This window comes from Tyto alba, unplaced genomic scaffold, assembly GCF_018691265.1.
Source record: "Tyto alba isolate M040663 unplaced genomic scaffold, T.alba_DEE_v4.0 Super-Scaffold_2, whole genome shotgun sequence".
In the NCBI taxonomy this organism is placed as follows: Eukaryota; Metazoa; Chordata; class Aves; order Strigiformes; family Tytonidae; genus Tyto; species Tyto alba.
In genome coordinates this window covers 10,893,909-10,914,563 of record NW_024881282.1, presented here as the reverse complement: position 1 = coordinate 10,914,563, position 20,655 = coordinate 10,893,909, and the positions used below count along the sequence as shown (strand labels likewise).

General features: G+C 41.7%; 1 protein-coding gene across 10 annotated transcripts in view; it reads right to left on the bottom strand.

Annotated features, from left to right (window-relative positions):
• FAT3 (FAT atypical cadherin 3) overlaps positions 1-20,655 on the bottom strand; it is a 418,659-nt gene that overhangs the window by 391,226 nt on the left and 6,778 nt on the right. For 9 of the 10 annotated variants that reach the window (XM_042792182.1, XM_042792186.1, XM_042792188.1 and 6 more), the window contains exon 2: positions 12,299-12,339. The exons of the other annotated variant lie outside the window; for it this stretch is intronic. The gene's annotated coding sequence lies outside the window, so the exon portion shown is untranslated. The remainder of the gene's footprint in view (positions 1-12,298; positions 12,340-20,655) is intronic. 10 annotated transcript variants of the gene reach the window in all.

Below are 20,655 nucleotides of genomic sequence, written 5' to 3'. Positions count from 1 at the left end.
GCTCGCACCAGACAGCCAAGCCTCCTCCAGGCCCCAGGAGGCTGGTCCTGCATAGCAGCTCTCTTGTCTGCTGCGCCCACATCAAGCAGGACATTTTGGGGCAGTTATTGAGTGGTGCTACCCCAGTGGTACATCCTCCAGACCAGAGCACGTCCATGGGCTGAAGAGCGTGAGCTCAGCCTGTTTTCACAGACCTGCCCCTGCTGCAACCAGTGTCAGCAGCTTCTACATAGCAAAAATGCCTCTCCTTTGTCTGGGCAGGTTTGAGCTCAGGCCCACGGAGACCTGGCCATTTCGGATTCCAACTATGGGAGGGATGAGCTGGCTGGGCAGCCTTTCCTGAGGGCTGATGACAGTGTTTCCCTGCATTACCATCTCTCACTTATCCTTTCAGCCCTAGGGAAACCTTCGAGTCTATACTAGTTAAACATCAGTTCAAATGGGGGTCTATTATGTTAACTCCAAGGCAAGCCTCATTCAGTGCCGCCATACAATATAATGTTAAATGGAAGGGGAATATGGAAGGAAGTCTCCTCCTAGTCTTACAAGGATAGATTGATCCCTAGATATTCTTTTCTGTCCTATGACTACAGAATAAGAAACAGCCATAACTCCCACCAAACATAGCACCTAACTATCCTGGTCCAAATGCACTGAAAGCTATTTTAGTATTTTTATAGTTTGATACCTACTGAGGGTAGCAAAATCCACTGTAGCACTCCCCCTCCTTTTTCTGCAGAGGGACTCATTGTGCAATACTATATTGGTATTGCACAATCCCTTTCTTAAAAAAAACACTATGCTATTAACGTAATTAGTTGATTAATCTTTTCAACCTCCCTTAGCATTAAATAATCACCTGGATGCAGAATTCTTTCTCCTCAGAGAGTGCACCTCAAGTGTTTATCCAGCACACTAATGCAAGGGATACCATCAGCAATCCAACTGGTGTCCAAGAAGGAAAGCAAACGGTACTGCTGAGCATGATGGGAACAATCAGGTACTGAAAAATACATCAAAGCAAAAAACACAATACTCATCCCTTTATACTTACCACCTCCTCAGGATGAGACAATTCCCATTTTCTAACTATAAAACAACTTTAAAGGAATATATTGAAAATACACACCCAAAAGTGATTCAAGTGTCTCACAGAATTTAAGGTCAAGAGCACACTGCTTGACTCATCCATCAATTCAGGCCATTAACAAGTTCAGGCCAAATGGTTCCTGGATCGAGTGCACTGTTTCTGAGCTACAGCACCTCTCCCAGAGAAGCACCCAGTTGTGAAGAGCGGTGACAGCCATGCATCACATTTCTGGCTGAGTTCTTCCCAACGGTTAATTGCCCTCACTATGAAAAGACAAATTCAATTGTGCCTTATTTCCTTCAGTTCTGCTTTCCAGAACACTGGTTGTGTTACACCTCCACCCGATAGACTGAAGTACCACCTAGTTTCAGTAATTTTCTCCCCGTGCAGGTACAAAGAGACCATGAACAAATAACTTTTTCATTATTACTTTTACTTCCCTTCCATCTGAGAGTGGGCTGTGGGGGGATTTTTTTCAGTTTCTCTGAAAAACAACGCCTACTTTCTGGCTTGTAAAATTACAGGGTTTGGTCATCAGGTGACTTTTCCTTAAGCTCCCAATTTTTGTTCACATTGCCTCCTCCAAAGCTTTTGTTTTCAAATCACTCACTCATAAATGGTTTAATGATTCAAGATGCCAAGACCCTCCTCCTTTTTTCCCTCCAAAAATGATGAGTGGGTCAGGCACAGTGATCAGAATGGTATGAAGCAATATGCAAACAAGTGTGCAACGCCTGCTACTCCTCTTTAATAAAATGCTGGGTTTCTGTGTGTCTTCAGAGAAGTGAAACCTCTAATACCTCCACTGAAAGATCTGCTTCAATCAGTGGCCAGGATAAGGCCCTGCTGCAGTGTTTTAAAACTTACTGTGGAGCTGTTAATAATAAAAATAAAAATAAAAAAAAAAGCAAAGCAAAAAGCCACCAAAGAAAACATACAAATTCATCCTGCAAACTAGTTTAAGAAAGTATAGTTCAAGGTAATTATTGCCAGTAATATGCTACCAGTGTACCAGCATCTTCTTCTGCTCTCCTCTCCTGGGTTAGGCCACAGCATAACTCAGAAGGCTCTTGTAACCTCAAGACAAACTTTCCATTTTTAACAGACTCTTAATAAGACAGTCAATATTTCAGACAGGAAGGCTCATCTTGTTTTTCCTTTCACTTCAACCAAGTGACAAGGAACAAAATGAAGTAGGAGTTAAGTATCCTGCCACGAGGACAGGAATCACAGAGGATCCAGAGCACTCTCACGCCTCTCCCCATGCCCTAAGAATATGGCACCATCAATTACCAACATTATACTTAGCTTATATAATTGATTTAGCCACACACATAGGCCAGTAACAGTATCTTTGGAGAAGAACTCCCCCCCATCGTTCATATAGAGGAAGAAAAAAACCCAGTCAAATGAATTTTATTATTATGTTTATAAAACAATATGCACCAGAACAAAAAAAAAATATCTAGTGATACTCAAGCAAAAATCTGTCCCCCCATTTTCAGCACTTCGAGCAAAACACACAAAAAAAAAAAAAAAAAAAATCACATTCTCCATCTTGTCTCTGGCTTTTGTTGTTGTTGTTAAGTTCCAGCAAAATCCCTTCAGGCATATTAGAATGCTGCAAGGGCATAATTAAGCCTTCAACAACCATGAAAAATATTACCTTTCACAACAGGAATGAGAAAGTCCTATACTTCTCTAAGGACCAGATCTGCTAAGCGCAACACTTATCAGCCCCTGACTTGAGCCATCATTGTGTAAACATGTAACTAATGGCGATTCCAACAGTACCACGGACACTGGTGAACCCAAAAGTATTGCCAAGGTGTGCTACCATGCATAGACACCTCTCATATTCCCTGCAGAAATCTCTCAAGGTTGGCAGAAGCTCCCTCTCCCCTGTAAGAGACAACCTCCTACCCTTCTCCAAAATAGTGAATGGCTCAGTGTATCACAGTGTCTGTTTAGTTAGCATTGCACTGATTTACAGACTCAATCTGGAGGCTTTTCCCTGATTTCTTCTCTCCTTTCCATGTTCATAATCAGCTAGGGTGGATGGTCTCACACTACACTCATGGTGCTTTCCTGCAGCCCAAGGAACCTGCCAGGTACCTCTCGCATTCCACCAAAAAATCCATCCTCCTGGGCACCCAAAATGAAAAAATACAAAACAAAGCCAGCCTACCGTGCCTCTTTCCACTGGGTGATTTACAGACTTGTAAAACTTGAGGACTCAATCAATAGGTAATGAAGTAAAACAGCAATGATGGCAAGCCGCTCAGCTGATGGCCGCTCCTGACATGTCTGTGCTGAAAAGATTCAGTTCACTTACTCAGAAGAGCCCTCAGACTCTGACCAAGGTTGACTGATATGCAATGTAAACATGCAGTCTGTTGCCCAAGCTTTAAACTCTTTTTATTTTAATCATCTCCTTGGTTATTTTTTTTTGTTTTAATTGAATTAATGAATCATGATCTCTGTGCATTAGTAAATTCAACCTTGATTTATCAAGATTCAGGCTTCAATCAGCATATTTAATATCTATGCTTATTTGTTGCCATTACTAATGCCAAAATCCTTGCAGCCCTATACACTTACTGTCAGATTAGTTTAGTCAACATGGTGGATATAATGAGGCACAATGCACTTCAGGGTCATCTTAACATTAGAGAGAGCCTCTGCTCCATGTAATCACTGCAGCACATAGGCATATCTGCAACACCAATTGAATGAAGGAAGATCTAAAGGCTGAAACTCGACATATTCCCAGCTTCCACTTATACTATCAACACAATCATCTGGCCATCTTTCCTTTTCTTTGACAGCTGTAATATCTGCAATTAAAATCTGAATCAGTGGGGACCGTTTTAAGAACAAAGAAGGTATTTCAGCTCAGTGGTGAGCTGAGAGATGGGGTAGGATATGCTACTATCAGCATTCCAGCTCATTAAAGCAGCTTTGCCGTGGACTATTCGTTCTGAAAGCGTCCTGCAACTGTATATACATAACACAAGTACTCTTGCTGAAATCCAGCCAGCTTCATGCTGCTATTGCACATGAAGGAACTTGCCACAACAGCCCTCTGGGGTCAGATGAACAACTGGAGCCAGGGAGAATTCAAGGGAGGCAGCATGATTCCTTGCTGTGGACTGGGAATGATAATACTCTCCCCTCTTGCACGAGGCATCACAGGAATATTTTTCTAGCAACCAGGCATGGTCAGAAATTTGGTCCCTGCTGCACCCAGGAAGTACCATTTGAGGTGCTCTTGCTTCTCCCCCCTTCTCCATGGCAGCAAGTTACTGCTTTCCTCCTCCAAAGCCATACACAGCACACTAAATCCCCATCGATAACTGAATCCCCCCTAAGAATAAAAACAGAGGTGATAAGACAACAAAGTTCAGAGCTACTTAAGAACCACACTCCAACTAGAGTGAGAGCTTGTAATTCAGGCTGTCAGACCCTAATAGCATAGCTGCAGCACAGAGGGAACCCTGAACAGATCCCCAGATGGGGATGCGGCATGGGGCACACGTGCCCATCTCTCTCCTCTGAACACACCTCGGAGTTGTGGCGAGGAGGGATTCAGCACAAGGGATGCTGCTCACCTTGATCTGAATGAGACACACACCAAAGCACGTTGTAAATTCAGCCGTTTCTGAAGGCATGCCTGTATATGTTAGGACCCAGATATGCATGCAAGTTGTCCAATAAAAGTGGTTTAAAATGCTACAGTATCTTTTGTCTGTAAAGACACTTACCAAATGTGGAAAAAAAACCCAAAGTATAGATCTCAGGAAAGAACCACAATCTTGCCTTAAAATGCTTTTAAAACAATATTTGTGAGAACACACATTCCCATTCAAGAAGGATAAAACCAGGTAGATCCTGTGAGCTACAAGAGTTTGGTGCAGCTCAGGAAAAAAGAAAAAAAAAAAAAAAGGCTTAGCTTCTCTCAAGTTGGATATCGAAGAGAATTAGAGAATCCAAGTCACTATTTGTATTTATTTGCCTGTTCCACCTGTTCAAAGAGATGTGTCCTCATGGGGCCAGATGCAAACTGTCTACCGCAGTGACAGATTAAGACAGAGAGATTTTTATTTTTTATTTTTTTTTTAAAAAAGGAAAAAAAAAAATAAACAAAAAACCCCCACCAAACATCCCCCTCATCCCTGCCCCACAAGGAAACTCAGATTCTTCCCTCAATTACTGTTTGAGCTCCTTTCATTTATTTTTCCAGCTTCCCTTTGCTAAGATTTATTTTAACAATATCCAGTTATTAAATGCACCAGATAGCATGAGACTAGAGATAAGTTTGCAAGACATGACAGCAAAGCAAATTAAAATAGTGGAAGCTGTCAGTGCACACCTAACTCCTGCGTAATGCCAAACCCCTGTCCTGCTGCAATGGTATGCTACTGAAGAATTAGATACAAGCACATCCCAATGGGATTTATCACAGTGAGTTTGTTTTAATATATTGCTACCTTTCAACTCATCTTTATTGCACTTTCTCCTAAAAACAAGATATTCCAACATCCTTAGCAATGGATATATTGAACTAGCATAATGGATCAGTATCAAATAAATTTCTGTTTTGCCAGGAAACAATAACAGATTTTGAAACACCACACTGCGTTAAAATACAGACTGCTTTACCTCCTTGCACAGCAAGCCATCACCTAATTAACAAAAGCATACAAGAGTTTCAGCTGCCCAAGCACTCGGACATGGTGGCATCTTAGATGCATCTTGGAAGCTAAGAGAGATCTGTGCCCTTCTGTACCAACAGTGATGTGCTAAAGCTCCTAACATGGCAGTAGATGTCTCTGTTCAGGCAATCCAACTCCATCCTTCGTGCCTACTTAAGCATCGCAGTGCTCAGTGAGCATTGCACCAGTTGGCTTTGGGCCTCAGTCATTCATGTGCTCTCCGAAAAGAGCTCATGGATGCTGCCAGGGCAATGGATACTAGCGAGAAGCTTTTAAAAGGAGTCGGGATGGAAGAGGAATACAGAATGCATCCAGACACTCTTAGAATGACAGACAGCTGATCAGATAATTCCTTAACCCAAAGGAAAATAAAATACTCATGAATTTTCATACTGCATAAAGTCATTACAAAAAGCAAGGTTGGGAGTACGTGGTCTCTGCCAGCGTGGGTGTACTGTTTGGGTCCCTCTATTTGGCACCATCTACTGCACCCATCACTTGGTCTTCTAGGAAGAGATTAAAAACTGAAGCTCTGAGAACAGGCTTTCACTAGATTAGCTCAGAAATTCTCTTCTGCTTGCAGATCACATCAATTAAGCACAAAGAGAAATGTACTGACTTGGGATGCAGACAGCCCAAGTTCAAGCCCCTGCACCACTTGATTCAAAGTAACTGGGATGAGAAAACACGCTTGAGTCAAAAAAGGCATCTTAATTGAAGTACTATGACATTTCTGATTTCATGGAAAAGAAGGAAATGAGTGCATTCAGACTGGTAAAGTCAGTTTTCAATCTCTGCAAGTTTCTGAAAGCACAACAGCATTCGTCCAGTCAGGTCAACACTTACCAGCACAGTTAGCACTGATAAGAGCACCTGGGACTAACTCAGTCTTGCAAAGTTGCCAACAGTCACATTGCTCATATGTCTATATAACCTTCTTTGGCTTCCTTCGCTTTTAATGTCCCTGAGTGAATAATCACAAGGACTTTTTCATTGCTGGTTCAAACACCCCTCTGATTCTTTGCCAGAAAATCAGAAAATTCATCCACTCTTTCAGATACCCAGGGAAAAATGCAGGAAGGTTCTGGAGAGCTTACTGGTACTCAGCTGGATCTTGTTGGAGTCCTCGCTGGGAAGTGGGAGGGTTACCAGCTTGAGTGAAAGCAGAATATGGGCTCTGAGCCATCACCAGCTCAACCAGCTTGAAAACATCACCACACACAAGAAGGGGTTTTCTGCGTAGGCACAGAAGGAGTGAGACTCAGGATTATGAGCAAGCAGGAGACAGCACATACTCTGCAATTTAGGCACATTACCAGCGGACTGGGCCAACCCTGCTGCTTCTCAGCACTGTTTGTGGAGAAGCTGCTTAGGCTTGGTCAGCACAAGCAGTACAGCTGTGCACCTCAGCCACATCCTGACCTCGCATCTCAGGACTAGCCCTCGAAGCTAGAAAATCCGATTCCAGCCATTGTCTCTACAGCAGCAATAGGTTAATCACAGAAGCAGTCTTGCTTGCAGGGGAATAATAAATCAGCACAGGTGATGTAACGCTTGCCATCAGAAAACCACCAGCAAGAGAGACCAACACCATCAGCCTGAATGCTACCCTTTCATGGGCAGCTCCTCAAATAAAATATCAGGAATCTTGTTTAAAGAATGAAAACAGAGAGAAACAGAAGTGTTTTGTTTATTTGTTTAGGTTTGTTTTTTCCCCCAAAAGATATCCTTAGTTGATGTCAAGCAAATCTTATCCGATGACCTGTCTCCCAGAGTAGCTTTCTCACCTCCAGTGATATCCCCTCAGGTGGTGCTTAAGAGAGAGGAATTAAGATCACAATGCCAATGTATAATATGTTGACAACAGACCAAGCACTGTAAGAGTGGAACATAATGAAAAATGAAGAAAGGCTTTTTTGCATTATATTGTCTCAGGTTTAAAAATACGAGGTTTTATTCTGAATGATGGTATGGGTGAAGTGATTTGCCTGAATAGCCTGGGTATGGCACCCATTTACAATGGAGACTTTGAGCATCCTGCTTCATTGCTCCATTACCTTATGCATGTGAAAAAAAAAAAAAAAAAAGAAAGCAGCTATTAGTAAGTCATATACCCAGTATATTCAGGGTGCAGAGGAGAAGAGCCATCACTCTGCACCTTGAGAGACAAGTTCACACTCCTCCAAAAGCTGCCTCCTGTCAAACCATCTGCAGCAATAACCATACTGCTCTCTATGTTTCATTAGATTCAGAAACTTGTGTTTTAACTATACTTCAGTGATGGACTAGCGAAGTTCAGGTGGTCCTGAGACCTTTTGGTGCCTCATGAAAACAGGAGCCAGCACTTGCCTATTCAAAGACAACACGCTGCACATGTATTCATTCATCTTGGGCAAGCGGAGAGGTGGCAGGCACACTCCTGACAAACTTCAGACTCTGTATCTTCCATAGTCTGCTATGCTGGCCTCATTCTCATACAGAAAGGAAATAGTTAATTCCTTTGCATTTGTTCTTGACAAGTGTTTAGAACTACATTTTGCTAGGGCATGAAATAGCCAACCCCTCCTCTTCTCATTACGGCTGTAGTGATGTGCGACAGTCACAAAATACTATTTCACTCATACGTCTTACTTTATTTCCATTCAACGCTATGCCAAGCTCAAATTTAAGGTCACAACACTTTCTCCAGCACAAAGAGAAGTGAAGAATAACTTAAAAACAAACTACAAACCCAAAATGTTATTGCACTTTTTCTCTCACAAGTCTAGCGCTGTACAGTAACAAAAAGTCTGGAACATTTCCACAATGAAAATATGTAAATTAATTACCCTCTTATGTTGATTGATGCAAGTTATTTTCGTTGAGAACAATGCAAGTCACCCACAGTTTACAAAACAATATGTCAATAAAATGAGCTAGACCTGCTGAAGAAAATATTTGTTGTAGCCTAAAGCTATTTTTGCACATGCATAACCTTGAATTACAGTTTTTAGAAAAAAACATACCACTTCCATGTTCTCATTAGCAACTAGTAAGTTGAGACTTGCTTCTCCTCAAGTACTAAAGAATCTATTAATGTACCAGACAAAAATACACTGAAGAAGGTTACAGAGAGCATATTATCATCCTTCATAATTCCAGCAAATGAGAAGTGACAAAACTGAAAAATTTACAGAAAAAAAGTTTTATCAAGAAAATAAAAATGCTTCAAGGCATCAAGTGTTACTCTCTCAGCATGTCTTCTCTTCCTGCAACCCCCTCAGCATATCTGCATGAAGAAAATAAATAACCTTCATAAACAAAATATCACTACAGATGAAGCTTCATTTTGCATCAAACCTTTAAAACGCTTCACAGCAACTTCTGGAAGGGCTGGAGCTGCTTGCTCTTACAAGTCTGGCCCTTACAAGTCATGCTGGGATGGGCAGAGGGACCCATCAGAGGTGTCGGTACGAAAAGGATTCAGGGTTGGAGACAATCAGATAGAGGTAGTTAAAGTCCCTTCACAATGTTTGAGGTCTGACATGCCTACAACCGTCCGTATGATGCCAACAGTCAGGACCTGCAGGTACATCACTGCCCGAGGTATGTGTAGGACAACTCAGACCTTGCACTGAGGAGACCAACTCGGGGTATGCAAGACTTGAAACCACTACACAGCATTCCCATAAAAATTAAGAGGCTTGCTGGTTTGCTCTTTTTAAGACTTGGGCAAACTAAAATGAGTCAGAAGTACCAGAAATCTTCAAATATGCAAATATACACTGCAAAGAATCAAAACATTTACCCGACACCTGCTTGCTGGAGGATTTAACTCAGTCAACAAAATTCTCGGGTAACTCCCTGCTGAGTACCCAGCTTCTTGTCACTATCTCAGCTTCTGGGAATGAAGGTTCTGGGATTTTTGTCAGAAAACTGTCTCCCAGTCCTATCTATTTCTTGTGTTAACTTTCAAGAGCAAGATGGGAGAAAACTGTGAAGTTTCACATTCCTCTACAATCCAAGTTGCTGGAGAAAGCTCACTTTGTCACCTCCTCCCTCTTCTCAGAGTTTTTCCCGAGACAGAGCTATAGGAATTCTCATTTTATTCACTCCCCTGAACTTGCAGCATCCTGTATTACAACATCTCTCAAGGATAACTCTAGCATCGCACAATGCTACTTGCTGCTCCCCCAAAAGGACACCAGCCACAAGGGGAATGGGGGGACAATTGACACCCCCACCAGCCACAAAGCTCCCAGTATCAGCTGCAGAACAGACCGTGAGTCCTGCTAACATCACTCTGCAGCTGCTAGGAAAAGTATTTCAGCTGCTGATCTGCATTACATTAAGTTGTTGCCCTAGAAACATAAGTGATATTACAAATTCAAGCTTCAAAAAAAAAAAAATTATATTTTGTAAAAACTTTGCACTTCTTGATATACCTTTCCCCCGCCTCCCCACTTCTTAAAAGGCCTAAAACCTAATAAATGCAAATGAAATCAAAGAAACACATGAAGAAGCCTTCCAATTACAGACAGGGAGCAATTTCCAAGCACTAATAATACCTGCATCTTATTGGACATCATATCGAGACCTAGCAAACTAAACCGGTTTTTGCAGTGGGGTTATATTATTCAGGTCCAATTAACGGTGGATGTAAAACTGAAATGAGATAAACACTACCTTATGCTAGCAGTCTTATTGAGTCTGTGACATTAGCAAAGATCAAAAGAAGCATCTTAAGCAAGCTATTCTCACTGCAAAATAAATAAACACATTTTAATGAGAAGGAAAATATCCTGTGTGTCAAAAATTAGCAACTTGAATGTGGAATAAGTCTGCCTGACCGTAATGGAAAGGAGACCTTAAAAACATCAGATTAACTAGAAGTTTGCAACAAGAGCTCACCCTATCACTTCTTAAAGCTCAAAATACAGAAAGAAATGTAAACTAATATATATTCTATTTCTGCAGGATACATATTTTTTCCACTCACCTCCTTATAGATGGATATTACTTCTGCATAGGTATATTATCTCTCTGTATTTCTATTTCCAGAAAGTAATAAAAAAAAATTTGTATTAATCTGAGGCCAGCTCAGAAACAGGAAAAAAAACAGTCCCAGAAGTCACCTTCCCACCTCCTCTGAACTTAAACCAGATATATCAGAATGAAGATGCTAAATCAGAAAATCTAAAATTTTAAAAAGGCACATGTGACATCTGATGGCCTTTCTTGACTTTTATAAAACAGGGAAAGCAAAGAGAAAAACCCTCAATCCATTAAAAAAATAAAAATAAAGTCTTGAAAAAATTAATTCCAAAGATGACTGAATAAGGTCATATCTTATGGGTTATACCTTTACTGTAAAAAAGCAAGACAGAAAAAACAACCAAAATATATTTTGGAATTCTTTTCAACCACTGACTTGCTATAGCTCTGAAAGGCAAAACTAGGCAACAATCACAGAAAGGAAGGAAGACTTCAACCTAACTGCAACCTGGACTTGCATTAGAAATATTCATAACTATGCCAAAATAAGTTCCACACCAAAGCATGTAATATAATTATTCTTTATCCACTGAGCTGATGACTCATCGTGAAGTGAAATACTGTTCTGGAGATGTGCTATAAAACTAATGATATCACAGATCCCAGTTTTGCTTGCTTCATTTTCTTGAACAAGACAAGCATTTTCCCCTTTCAGTTTTAGGCCAAGATTTCACAGTAAAGCTAAAACTTCTCTCAGAGTTTCATCTCATACTGCAGATTTTATCAGGCCCATTTTTCACTTGTATTTGCACACTACCACCTAAAGCTTCTGTTTTTGCACAAATGCACTTCGATGCTTACAACAGGGAAAAAACTCCAACCACCTGATGCAAGAGTACCTAGCCTAAAGAAGCTAATTGCCATGTAAGATGCAGGACATTTCCAGCCAGATGCTACTACTCTTAGGTTGAACACAAAGCACGAATGAAGAGGGGGAAAAAAAAAAAAAAAAAAAAAAAGAACGTCCTTTTTATTGTAAATTAATTGATTCATTGCAACAACTAACAAAGCCACCAAGACTCACAAATATAACAGTCCAAAATATCAAGTTTATTTTGACACTCAGTTGTGCAATGAGATGATTCTAAAATCCCCCAAAGGACAGTCTGCAGGAACGAGATCCTATGGCAGAGACAGACTGCCACACCCCCCCAGAGGCAACAAAGACACATCCATGCCTCTAATAATTTCTTTAATATATAACTTGGATTAATTTATCCTAACACTTCTATAGGTTCATTTGATAACTTGAAGATGACTGGACTTGTCTTTTAGTCCCAGTCATTTGGCAGGTTGATTTTCATTACTCCTACAACTGACTCCACCATACAACTGTGTATTAAATGAAGAATAATTTGTTCTCCAAAACTACCCACCCCAAAATATAATCCTGTAATACACCAAGAAATTATTTTAAGAGGTCATACCCCTTTACTACTGCATAACTAGTTTTACATACCTCTAGAAGCCTCTAGAAACTGTTTGTGTAACTTCCTTAGCCTGCAAAGTAACAAGATGACTCAGTTAATTTACATTTTCTGTAATTTGGCATTTGAGCCCCCAGAGACATTACTTTGTTGTCATCTCCACTCAAATTCTGCCTTGTTAGCGTCTAGAGAAATCAATGCCATGAAGTACTTCATTTTTATAACTTCATCTTCTTTCAACCTAGAGCTTCATTAATGTGAAAACTAAACAGGTACACAGCTCCCTGTCTCTCTACGCATTAAGTAAATTTATACAGATATAAAAAGAGAAAAATTAGATGAGGATGCTTGTTAATTCTGTGCATGCACACACTTATTTTTTACTGAAGTGACCCATTCAAGTAAATTAAAGTTTTTTAAACTTTTTGGAGAATAACTACACGTTTTGATGTGCGACAACATCTCTTGTTACTTCATTTCCACCTTGTCCCTAAAGAATGGAAAAAAATAATGGAAGAGTTGGAAAATGGAAGAAGTATACTCTTAAGTCTTAAAATGTTCCTGAACAATTCCATTTGGATGAAAATCCTTTTCTGTCAAAACCAAAGCAACCAACAAAAATAAGTAAAAATGTAGAGGTTCCAAAGCTTTTTCGGAACAATGGATTTCTCAATTTTTTCCACTGAAACAGCAGACTGGGCTCCCCAGGGTGCTGACAAGTCTCCTCCTGCAGCTTTGTAACTACCAGTCAGCCCCAGAGCACTCCTGGCTGACCAGTACAGATGTATATCCCACTCATTGCTGTCATTTCACCAGCATCCCATCCCTGTGCAATAACAGTCCAGTTCTTACAGTTTGAAAATTTCTAGATTGAAATATCACTATTTAAATCCCTTATTTAATAAGCATTACTCTGCATAAAGGTAAGTTTGAAATTTTTCTTCCTAAAAAAATAAAAACAGGATGGTTAATACTAATAGATTTGATTCTTTTTTATATTCTGACTCAAGAATTATTCTCCTCTTCTGTTAGCCCTAGGATGTTTCCGAGAAAGTGAAACTAGTCACACACACCCCAGCAACCTCTTTCCTGTACTACCTTACATGGTCCCTAGATATACCATGATCATCACTGACTCCTTTCAAGCACTTAAAACCTCAAGAGCCAGAACTTCATTCATAACCACATAACTAAATAATGAGGTTTCCCAGTGCAAAATGGAAGCATGAGAACTCTCCCATTTTGCCCTGCCAAGCTCCAGTCTCTCTCTCAGTGACCTCCTCATTATACGCAAAATAATTGGACTCTTACCCTTGTGTTCATCAGGGAGAGGGAATTGGTGTCGTCACTTGCTCATCACATAAAATGGCTTTCTGTGTGTCCCGAAACAGGGCACCTCGATCCCTGCACACACCCCGTGACAGCAGCCCTGTGCAGGGGGGTCCTGCAGTCCCCCCACCACCCACGCAGCGGCATGGGTTCCTTGCAAGGGAGAGACACAGAGACAGTGCCTTGCATCGAGGTCAGCAATCACATGCGCAACAGAACAATCTTGCACAGCCACAATTAATCTGCTTCAGCCCCTCCATCCATAAAGCCCAAAGACAACACGTTTGGCTATCTCTGCATGGGAATGAAGGGCTGACACCAGCCTCAGAATATAAGATATTTTCTGCAACTTAGTCTACATATCCAATACTCTTTGCTCTATACCACCAAGTCCTGATTAAATCACTGCCTCTTCTCAAGCATCTTTCTTCCAACCTCACTGTGTTAGAACTGCAAGTCCGTCTAGGGTCCTTCTCAGCTCACTGACCTACTTACTACCACAGACAGGCATTAATAGAATTTTCTTTCTCTTTTAATTCCTGCTATTTTTTCCTTTCTAATCGCTGCTTCCCAACTACAGTCTCTATAAGTTGTATGGTTATCTTCGCCAAGAATTTTCATACAAAAACTACTTTCACAAAACACAACGGCCATATGCTGTCAATAGTAGACATCTCCAACAAAGCACATTAGCAACTGCTAACTATCCTGTGTCTTCAAATTCAAAGAAACCTAGCAGTAACACGGTCTCTCTCTTTTTTATTTTTTTGCCTATAAAGACCTTTCTTTACTCTTTTCTTTCACCAATATCCTTTTCTAACATACACTAGTGTGGTGGCACTACTGGAGGTCGCTAAACCCACCAAGACGATAAGTGGGGAATTTTTCTCATCTGATTTCAGCCAGCTAAAAATTATGTATCTAATCTAAGTTAGTAAACTCCATCGCCACTGTAATCAGTAAAGGGCAGCATGAATCACCCACCCCAAGTGCCTTGCCAGATGCCTGGGAAAGAAGGAAAGAATCCCACCTGGCAGTGCTTATCATTAACCACAGAGGGAGCCTCTGCTACGAGGCTGGGGTGACCCTTCATACATGGAATTCCTTTATCTCCAGCTCCGCTGATGATAAGGAGCCCAGGAGACCTGTCTTCCTCAAGGGAGGTGCCACTTCAGAGCGTGGACTCAGATAAACTGCACCTCTATGAAGGCTCATGGGTGACTTCTGACTACCTTAAAATCTACATCTCTTTTTTTCTAGAGAAATACCACTTAATTACTTCTATGCTGTTATTAATTTTTTCCTACACGAAGGGAAAAGCAGGAGGGAAATCTTGAGTTAAATCAACATGCACAGCATCCTAACCAACATGACTGACTTCGCTACCACTGCAGAGCTAGGCTGAGCTTACACAATGCACAGTCAAATGTAGCCAGGGCTCGCACTGCTGGAGGGACTGAGGAGCAGCAAGGCAGTAAACTGGGATTTCTTCTTTGCTCTCTTCCCTTTTGTATTCCCTGCTATACAAATAAATGCACACTCTGCACAAGGACACTCCAAAAAAATGAAAATTAAATAAAATGACAAGAGGGAAGAAAACCCCAAAGGCTGAAATCACAGCGCTTTGGTTTTCAGAGAAAATGCTGGTGATTCTTGGTTCCAGCTGAGCTGGATTAACATAAAAATATGGTGGCAGCAGCAGAATGTCGATCAAAAAACATCTTATACCCATATCTCTGCTCTTCTGATCCTAGATAAAACCAGTGAGCCTATAAGATACTGGTTTCAATGGAAGGAAGTGGTTTATCAGCCAGCCTACATCAAAAGGGAGAAGAGGGTTATACCCAACACAAAAGGAACTTAGGGGCCTGCAGTACCACCAAACCCATCTCAGGACTGGTCTCCTCCTGTGTTTATCAGGTCTGTAGATTAAGTAAAAAGCTCTCACCCAAAGGAAACCACACAACTACTATGTAATATTTTCCTCCTCTTGGACAGAACTGCTGAGCATGGTCATCAAACATCTGAGGACAGCTGGGTCCTGTACCTCACTCAACCACTAACTCTTGTGCAACCAAGGCTCAAGTCAATTAATCTGCCCCTGCCTTGATTCCTTAATTTCTAAATGGGAGTGAGGATCCTGTCCTGCCTCATGAAGCCTTTTGATATTTATCAGCAAAATAAACTACATGTTTGAGGGCTGAAGCTCTGTCTCCAGTTCATAAGTGCAACCGAACCTCCAGAAGGGGCTGGCTGTCAAGACCAGCAAGACCGTACCAGATAGCAGCAGTTCGGGGCCATTTAGCAGCATTTTAACTCATTATCAGTCATTCCTATCAAACTGCTCCATAGGCTCACTCCTTCTAAAGGTTCATCTTCTGAAACACCCACACACTAAATACCAAGATATATTAAATGTTTTCTGGGAACTCATTAGAGAAAGCTATCACTAGAACAAATCAGAATCCCCTGTCTCTGCAGTACCACTGCAGGTAGAGCACAAGTCTGTCCATTTAAATGAAGTGTGAGAGCTTGTTATTAGTCCCTTCCTAGGAGATACAGCTTCGGGACTTACTTCTGAGACAAGCCCACCAGGTCAACACCTGCACTGAAAATTTGACCCTTAGGGATTTTGCAGAGTTGTACAATACAAGACCTGAAGGTGATGAGCAGTAACATCTCTCTCCAAATGAATTTGGGAAATATTCCCAAATTTGTTACAGTTTCAGGATTTCTGCTTTACCCTTCAGTTTCTTGTTTCAGTGGGAAGAACCCTGGCACACAGACAAGGATGGTAAAATGGTTTCCTTGGGGGAACTGCTGATCTGCAGACTTATTTCTTCATTCCATAACTACTAAGTGAGTACCTCTGGCTGGATTTGAAAGTCTGGCTATTACAGAAGATGCCAAACTTTCCTACGTTCACAACACAGCCAGCAATGAATTTGCTTCACTCAAGATCCAAATTCTTAGGGAAGAAAGAGTTATTGGTTTTGGAAACAGTGGCAAAACCCATACTTATCCCTGCTGCTGTCCCAGTGACCCAGTGTCAGAGGCAATTCATGAATGTCCATGGAAGAGATGCAAAGAGCTAAAAAAGAATCAGTACAGGAAAGCAAGCTAGAAAAAGGCTTTTTTTTAAAAAAATTAACAGATTGACTGATAGTTTCAAAACCCACAGTCTGGTATGTTTTTAGCTTAATTCTGTGATTTTGTTTGGCTCATGATAAAATAACATTACTTCAAATGAAAGGCTCTGACTGGCAATGGGAAAGAAAAGATGAGTACAGTCTAAGGCATTTCTGCATCTAGATCTCAACCATCTCCTCATCCCTCTCAACTGCACTTGGGGTTGACCTGCTGGAATAAGTAGTTGAGGTACCTCCATTTGCAAGGCATGGCATGCAACTCTGAATGATGGTTGGCTCTAAAAATCCTGCTCTGTAAACAGCAGCCACTCAGTGATCTCTGCAAAGGGCTCTGCTCGCACCTCCACCCAGGAGATGAGCTTCAGCCTTACGCTCACTGCATTGCCCAAAGAGAAGGAAGGAAGGAAAGAGCAAACCAACCAGTCACATCTCCCTTGGGAAACATCCAGAATTAATCCAACTTGGTCATTTTCATTGGATCTCAGCCCTATGACTTCCTAACAGGTATCTGAAAGGGAGATACTCTCAAAGACTTGCTTTTTCCTTTGGATGTGGAACCTCGCACTGATTTTATTAAGGCATATTTGATGAAATGCCATGCCACAGTCAGCTCTGGCTTTAAAAGGCTGTTTTGGTGGACATACAGCTGCATATTACTGCAGATGAAGCTACCCTAAAATCCAGCCCTGAGCTGTTGCTCCCATTACACTCAGAACTGTATAACCAAGCAAGGCTCTAAATTACAACCCAGGCTTACATTTTTAAGTATTTGTTATAGTTACCCCTGGATACTTTGCTGTGAAACTTGATCAACATGCTGATATATGCAGAGATTAAGTCATCCAGCCTCTACTGGCAGGGAAATGAACATTCACGAGAAGTCACTATTCTTTTTGTCTGAAATCCAGAGAATCAGATTCTAATCTCAGCTTCACTGCGGTGGATTGAAAATGACTCCACAAATGCCAAGAACTACTTAACCAAGAGGACAGTACAAACTAGGACCTCTGCTAACCTTCAGCAACAAATATAGTTATGCCGTCAGTACAATAAAGATAACCCACGCATAAAGTGCACCCTGAAGGTGGCCAATCCTATTATGAATAACTTTAAAACATGTAAGAGCAACATTATTCAAACTCTGTAAGGATGTACCACAATAACAGCCACAATACTCAGTGTACACATGCACTGCACAAGAACTCCCACTCCACACAGTATAACGACCTATATAATTCCTGCTTAATGATTCTTATTAAAGCCAGTGCGTATCACCATGTAACCCCTGAAGGGCGTCTGCAAAAATGGCCATGAGCACAGCATGCTCCGTGGCCACAAGCTCCTTGCCCAGCCTGCCTTCTGCAGAGGGCTGCTGCGCAAGCCCCTAGCCGCCTCGGAGCACCAGCAGCCACCATATGTACTTGGGTTCACAAGCTCCTGACTTGCTGGAGGGCTGACCTCTGGCTCCCAGAGAGCGATTTTGGTCTTGATGGCAATATCTGAACAGCCCTCAAGATACAGGGTTGACATATCCAACAAGACTACCTAAATGAGTAACGGTGCTCCTAAGACTCCAGCAACGTATCAATCCGGAGACAAATTACTTTCGATGTAAAAGGCTTAGCTCTCTTCCATGCTCGCACATGGACTGGGGATGTCTCACTGCAGCTGAGCACTGGGGGCTGAGCACACAGTAGACGAAAAGTAAAAGTGAAAAAGGGAAATTACATGCACAGGAGATCATGCTTCAGATCCCCCTCTCTTGCCAATGACCCTCTCAATACAGATGTGAGCCCGGGCAGCGTGTTGGGCAGACCAGTCCCTTGCAGGGTGTACGCTGCAAGCTGACTGCGATAGATCTGTTATATCTGCAGGAGTGATGGAATGCTACACTCTAAACGCTTGGGCTAGGAAGTACTGGCGCAGCAGAGAAATTATGAACCCAAAAGGAAATCTCTCAGAAGAGTTAGTGAGGGAAGTGATGTGAATTTCTGCAATAAACACACTCCTTTAGCTTTTGTCTGCCTATCACAATAATAACTTACTCAAAGCTTCCGGGAATAAGAAGTAAAATTCCTTTAATTATTATCATCTTCTTAATTTTTACAGACAAAACAACAAACCAACAAGGGATGAAACACGCCCAAAGTTATCAACACTTTGATAAGGGTCGAATCTGGTTTGGTTTCAGCTAGATCCTCGATACATCATTGTCTCCCATAATCTATGTGCAGACACACTTTCCACTCGTACATACAGTTAGCTAATGAAAAACTAAGTCTGAAAGCACATTTTAAGCTTGTCAATCTAAGAACACCAAACAAAGACATTAACTATGTTGTTTTAGCCCTGTTGAAAATCTCAGGTATTTAAGAGAGCTTAAAAAAAAACAACCCAAAACCAGTTAAAGTAAAGGCTAACATAGCCAGAAACCTCTACCCATCTTTCTCCCTCTCCCCATTCCCCAGCCAGGTACCTAGCATAGTCCAGGACCCCAAGACTTCCATGTTCCTTTACTCAGTCACCACCATCAGAAACCAGCACCCTCTCACTGTTTCTTTTCCCATCCTTCACTCCTCAACGTGTGTTAACCCATGCCCAGACATGGAAGTACCCTCTACTCACCCCTTACTCATCTTGAAATCCTCTCTCTCCTCCTTTTCACTTTCTCCTTAGTCTTCCCACACTCACACTCTACACCTGAAAAAGTCAGCAGTGGATCAACTGATATTTATTAATGTTCAATAATCATTTTATCTGTCACTAAACAACTCCAAACAGAGGGAAACCGCTCTAGAAAGGATGTTCCAAGAGGCAACTTATGGAAAGAGCTGAGGAAGCAGAGAGAAGGAAACAAAACTCTGCATCCTGCTGCTTTAACATAGTATGCAGGTCTTTTCCCCTATACCCTACTAATCCATAGGGAATTGCTGCAGGCTTCATTTCCAGCAGGGCCCTTCAGGCTCTCTCTATGTTATCTGCTGGTTTGCTCCAAAGCAGAGCCCAAGCATCCACTGTGCAAGCTCAGAGGACCAGGACCCCCGCATGAATCCAGCTAAATCTCACTGTGTAAATTCACCCAAAGACAAACCACTGCCAAACAGATGCATCATGTATTGGCGAGGTTCAATTCTCAAAGCCCCGTCGGCAGCGTACGTGCTTCACCATTTATTCCTGACCTCACGATATGGCTGCAAAAGCACACAGAATATTTGCTTATAGTCCTAATGATCTGTATCACAATGCTTTTTACTAATGCAATAAACCGCACCAAAGGAGCCTTGTAGGCATCTTTAAATATTCCCTGCACAAACCATGCTGGGTAAAGAACCTCCCGAACAGATGCTGCCGTGCAAAGTGGAGGGAAGCGGGCCAGCAGCCTGCTGCAGGGCAGAAAGGCCAGCCGGCAAAGCCCGGTCCAATGCATCAGAGGTGATCCAAAGCTCACACATCATTTGGAGAGAGCTGTGTCCACACATGGAAGGTCAATAGCAAGACTTTAAAACCAGCCCAGTCCATGAAAACTCACAAGAACTCCAGTATTATCCAACCTCTCGGCTCCGGGTGAGTGGCAGAGGTGGTGGGAGGCTTTACCAGCATGCTGCCCCTCGTCTCTGTGCCACCCCTCACACCACCCTCCAGCTATTCAGTATCTGATAACATTGAAGCCTTTTGGCTGCTGGAAAGTAGCAGCTGCCTTTTCACTCTGTTTGCATCCTGGCTCTGAATAAAAACCTCCAGCTTAAACTAACAATAGTAGTAATTATTATTACTGTTGTTCCACTCAATCCTCTAGCTTCTTTGCCAGAGGAACATTTCCTTCTGGATAGCACAGGATTTTTCTAGGTCTGGACCACTACAATAATATGAACACCCACTACCAAGGGCAAAGCAGGAACAGAAAATGACAT